The 6,000-nt window shown below is 42.3% G+C and overlaps 1 protein-coding gene across 13 annotated transcripts in view; it reads right to left on the bottom strand.

Annotated features, from left to right (window-relative positions):
* LOC111869779 (ELAV-like protein 1) overlaps positions 1-6,000 on the bottom strand; it is a 265,911-nt gene that overhangs the window by 207,895 nt on the left and 52,016 nt on the right. For 11 of the 13 annotated variants that reach the window (XM_033753627.1, XM_033753647.1, XM_033753642.1 and 8 more), the window contains exon 1: positions 32-156. The exons of the other annotated variants lie outside the window; for them this stretch is intronic. The gene's annotated coding sequence lies outside the window, so the exon portion shown is untranslated. Of the gene's footprint in view, positions 1-31; positions 157-6,000 lie in introns of those variants that run through there. 13 annotated transcript variants of the gene reach the window in all.

Genomic DNA, 6,000 nt, shown 5'->3' on the forward strand with positions numbered 1-6,000 from the left:
CGTTCCGACCGACACACAAATGAAACCATACCTATGTGCTGCTGGCAAACTGCTGCAACGAACTGCTGTAGCGGGCAGGACAGCACTGATCAACACACAAGCACCGGACCCCCACCCCTTCGATGCTGGCGCCCGGCTGCAACTAAGCCCGGGAGCACTGCGCGGCAGAGCTACACCCTGGCAGACTCTTCCCTACTCTTTTTTTCCACCCTCTTTCCCCCCCCCCCCCCCCCTCCTCCTCCACACCCACCCGAAAGAGCCGGGCGCNCCCGCCATCCCAGCCCAGCCGAAATCAGTCACTCGGCTGTTACCGCTGCATCGACTCGGCCAATTTCGGAAATCATCGTCCTTGGGTAGATTGCTCCATCTGACAAACCGTATATACGTAGCTCGTACACAGTAGTTAGCAGCTATTGGCCCGCGGTCCATATTAGACTCGTGGGGCCTTCTCTTGCAATACACGCTTCTCCTCAGATCGAAACTTCTATGAGGAACCTAAGAAACACAAATTATTCTCTTTTTTCCTTGAGAGAGGTTTGTTTGCAGAGGGCTGTCATGGTAAGCAGGTATTTCATTATTTCTGCTCCGAGAGAGAGTTCATCTATTTATAATTTTCATTTCGTGCATCCTGTTGTGTCATAATATAAATTGAAACAACCAACAACTGACTTGATGATATGAAACTTCACATGAAGAGTCTTAACCTTGTTTTACCCTATAACTTCCGTTTTTTTATATAGCCTAGTTCATTGTACTTTTATGCGAAGCATTTTATAATATAATACTATCATGTATCCAATTTTGCCAGTACTGCAGTTCAGTGGTGTGAATATGTGAATCATGTATTTGCCTAATGATGGCTTTAATAGCCGAAACATGTAGCGGAGCGAGTTTTGGCCTTGACTTTCATATTGTTGTGTTGTGACGGATTTTAATAAAGAAATTGTAGAGTTCATCTATTTCATTATTTAGTCCATGCTGATTATAGGACTAATATAATTATCTTTTTCATCTTGCATAGTGACATTTTATTACAGTACATGAGCTTGAAACGTCTCAGACAGAACATCACATCGGATAAATGGTTTCTGGGAGCGTTTTAAAAGAAAGTATTCTTCCAAAATGGCGTGAATTAATTAGTCAGATTTTAAACGCCTACTGCAGCCTCTCATGTGATAAGGTAGTGTCAACACATTGCTTGAGGGAAAGAAACATTGTTGTACTGTCGGGTACACTGAAAATTTGTGTTTTATATTTTCATTTTCTCTGTTTTTAGTTCACTATGACACAAAAGTACAACCCAGTAAGACGACGAAACGCAGGGCTACCATAGTTTAGATGGAGGGCCTGACATACTCTCAAAGAGGACGGAACAGGCCAAGCATGGCCTAATCCATGAAGATGTTGGTGATGATGATACAAAGGTAACAATTAGAGACACTTCTCACATGCATGTTTTGAAGGTTAGTTGCTTGTTATTGTAGCTTTATATTTACAGATAAACCAAATCAAGCGAAATTTAAAATAAGTATGTCCAGAAATACGTTGATGTTATCACTGTCACTGTATTGAGTTCAGATCAAACCATGACCTATTCAAATAAAAGTATTTAACATATTTAATAAGCTAATTTAACAGATTCAAATTAAGTTAACGGCACCGGTTATTCAGAAGGCTTGTTTACCGATTCGTTGCCTAGCAATGGACGTCCTATTGTTACGCTTCCGTGGGGATGTGTTTACCGAGTCGTTGCCTAGCAATGTTTCTATAGGTCACGGTATTACCCAACTCCATGGAGGAGGGTCCATCTTGAAAAAAGAATAGTTTCTCAGTTATTCATTAAATTCCCAGCAGATCATTGAAACCGAAGGTGCGTTACCCACTCACAAGAGCCCACCACCAGTCTCGTTGTCAGCCAGATGAGTCCAGTCCACTCCCCCAATCATAATTGTTAATCATTTTAATTTATCATCCCTTCTACGCATAGATCGTCCAAGCTGTTTCCTTCCTCCAATAATTTCTACCCAAACTTCGTATACAACTTCTCATCATTCCCACACGTACTATATGGCTTGCCTATCTCTTGCTCCTTGAATTGATCACCCCTACAATAATTTGTTAAGGGGTGTATATAGTGAGGCTGCTCCTAATTATGCATCTTCCTCTAGACTTTTTATCACTTCATTCCTCTTATATCTACATATTGACAGCCTCTGAGGTCTAGTGGTCAGAATTCCTGGTTACAGATCCGGAGGTTCCGGGTTCGATTCCCGGCTTACCAGATTTTCTGAGAAGCAGTGGGCCTAGAACGCGGTCCACTCAGCCTCGTGAGGATAATTGAGCAGCTATTTCAGAAATAGTGGCTCCGGTCTAGAAAATCGAGATTAACGGCCGTGGGGATTCGTTGCGCTGACCACGCGACACCCTCTAACCGTTAAGGTTGGCACTAACTTTGCAGACAAGCGGCGGTCGCTCGGACAGTATAGTTCGCTTGCAGACTAGAGGCCATGGAGTTCTTTCTGTTTCGATATTCTCAGTCATCCTCAGTCTATGTCCTTCCTTTACTGTGACAGACCAAGCCTCGTACTCACACAAAATTACAGAAAAAAATAAACTTTTATACGTATATTTCAATCTTTACTTCTGTAAATGGCAGACGAGTTTACGGAAGATTCTGAACTGAACTGTAGCGAACACTCTCCAATTTTAATCCACTCCTATGTTTTCATGAACCCAATTTTCATTTTACAATCTTTACCCAAATATATATGTTTAACTTATATGCAGCTTAGTTGTTTTGCATATCTTCATGGGTATACTGAACTCGATCACAAACTTGTACAGCAGTAATTCTCGGGTCCGAGTCCCATGGGACTCGCGACCATATTTTACTGTCCCAGATTCGAGATTTCGCTTTTAGTCGCCTCCTACGTCTCGCAGGGCTATGATGGAGGTATTCGACCCCGCCTCCGCACGGGAGAACTGACTAAACTCTAAACTTGTCCCGCTTATAATCCCTAGGCACGGACCGCTTAAAATAGCGCTCCTCATTTTTGTAGTTTAATCGTTGCCGTGGGAACATGCTTGTTTGCAAAGCAGTCACTCAGCAACAGCTGCTGGCTATTTGCTTATAACGTGGCCGTTACTTATCAGCGGGCTTTGTTTGTGGGTCCATTACTTATTTTCTTAGTGCTAGTGGGGTGGGACTAGTCCCTTGTACTGCGGCCACTTCTGGCCTATTGTACCAGCCCTAGATGATAGGTGAGGGTGATAGTGGAGCAATTGGTGGAATGAAGATTGGCAGTTGAAACCGAAGTACTCGGAGAAAACCTGCTGCAGCGCCACTTTGTCCACCACAAATCCCACTTGGACAGACCCGGGATCGAATCCGGGCGGCCGCGGTGGGAAGCCAGCTACTAACCGCTTGAGCTATGGCGTGACCACATTTTAAAATTAAGAAATAATTGTCAGGATTGAATAATCATGCAGACACAATATGGATTCATATTGGTTAATGACACAATTCAGAAGCTAAATAATATTCGTGTACGAATGAAGATGACCTAAGAAAAGGATCGAAACATGTAGCATTACCGCCAACAAGGAATAAAAACAAATGTTGAATAAGCAGTGTTTATTTTGTTTCTTTTTGATTATTTGTTGTGACACTTTTCGTAAATTAAGTAAGTCGTATGGGAGAGTGGAGGTATAGCTCTACCATTCTTGACCTTGGCACTAGACGGAGATGAGTGGTCAGCTTCTGGCTCAGGCTGCATTATCCCGGGGGAACAGATCCCGGTACCCATTGGATAGGAGGCTGGATGATTCCCAGAGTCGATTTTGGTGCTGCGGAGAAGAAAATATTCTCTTCCTCCTGCCGGGAATCGAACCGTGACAGTCCAACATGTAACCAGCCTCTATATCGACTGAAGAATTCAGACTCCCTACTACTACATCCTAGGTTAATATTGATTCATCTTGTACTTGCTTACCAGTTGGTATAAAATATCTTGTTATGGAAACCTCCATGGAGGTGTTTTAGATACACGTGACTTCCGCTCGTTGGGAGAAAGCAGTTCTAGGTATATGAACGAGTAAGAAAAACACATGTCCAAAGAGAGAACAGACGGCTGTCACACAAATACGGTTGAATGCTGTGATTTTGCAAACACAGGGACACGCGCGTACGTACGCGTGCAATTATATTGACACCCAGTAATATCTTCTTCTTCTTCTTTTGTTTTCATATTCAAAGCCAGTTTTGTTTGAGCCAGCTGTGGAAACCAGATTTCTTCTGAATTTTTAGTCGGGGACAGCGTGACGGAATATATTACAGCCACAACAAAAATATGGGTTACAGAACCACACAGGCCGAAGTTCCATTCTCTGCATGCAACATAAATATATTTTACAGCGATACATTTTACTGTCTGAAACAGAAGGACGCTCCACTATACGATAACACCCGAGAAGAGGCTCAAGTTAACTTCAACATTAATTTATTTGTGTCAGGAAAACGCTAGATATACTCCACAATGAAATTTATGTGGACAATTTCACCCGGATTGGTTCAATCTTTGAGATTACTATCAGAATTAATACACTGTTTTATATGGTTCATTCTACGATTCTGTCACTGTGTAGAAACATGTAGCGATAAATGACAACATGACGTGTGAATAATGAACTGGAAGTAATTTGGAAATAAACTGCCCTGGACTAGTCAAGGAACTGTCCTCAAATTTCTCTGAAGGGACAAGTCTCAATAACTGGTGTTTTAGCCATAATTCGAACCTAACACCACTCAAAAAGTACACAGGACAATGCTACTGCTATACCAACATGACCAGCTGATTTGTCTTCACGTAAGCATAGATCTTGATAGAATGTCCTAAGTGGATATGATGACAAGTAAGAGCATAGTGGTCAGAGTTCCCGGCTACAGATCCAGAGGTCCGGGTTCGATTTCAGACACTACCAGATTTTCTGAGAAGTAGTGGGTCTATAACGCGGTTCACTCAGCTTTCTGAGGATAATTGAGGAGCTATTTCAAGGAAATAGGAGCTCAGGTCTAGAAAACCGAAATTAACGAACGTGGGGATTCGTTTCGCTGACCACGCGACACCCTCTATCCGCTGAAGCTGGTACCAACTTCGTCGACAGGCGGTGGTAGCTCGGTCGGTATAGTTCGCCTGCGGACTACAAGCTGCGGAGGTTTTTTTACGACCATAGCTTGCAATGAAAATCGCACATAAACCACCATGCAGTAGGCTGGATTATATCCGCAAATCTAGTTACGTCCCTCCAGGATCTGCGAGTCTCAGGGCACACAGAATTGTTCTTTCGTCTATTTTTGTTTTTGTAAATATTGTAGTAGTGTAGAAAATGTGTACTTTTTTGTTTAAAAATGCGGCAAACCGGAAGAAGTAAGCACTTTGAAATAATAATTTATATACACAAAAATCAATAAACTGCAATAATAATTATGTCAGCGTCCTATCCGATTTCTGACCTACATGAGATATACTTCTGCAAATAGAGACTCAATAAACTGCAAATAGGAGATTCTTCTCAGATATTCTGTGCTTCCTAGACAATGTCACTCCCAACAGGCCTAAGTTTATGAAACACATCCAATTCTCTTCCAGCGTAACAAATATCTCGACTACATTCTTAGCACTGCCAAGTGCTATACTAATATTGTTATACATCAAGACCTCTAATTTTCAGTTATTCTTTAATTTAATTGGCACCTATCATATAATAGTATATGCTGTGCGAATGTGAGGCCTTAGCTTATTTAAGATTGCGCCACTTGGGTCAATATTTTATGGAACCAAGTGACTATTTCGACGTCCCCACGTACAAAATCCCGCGCGTCACTCGAAGCGCAGGATTGTTGAGGGGATAATCGGAAGGGGAGGCACAACAGATCACTGTGGTCGCGGTGCAAGGGCCAAGAGGGCCCACCCTTTATACATTTATTCATTCATTCGTCAT

The sequence above is a fragment of the Cryptotermes secundus genome, unplaced genomic scaffold (assembly GCF_002891405.2).
Source record: "Cryptotermes secundus unplaced genomic scaffold, Csec_1.0 scaffold958, whole genome shotgun sequence".
Taxonomy (NCBI): Eukaryota; Metazoa; Arthropoda; class Insecta; order Blattodea; family Kalotermitidae; genus Cryptotermes; species Cryptotermes secundus.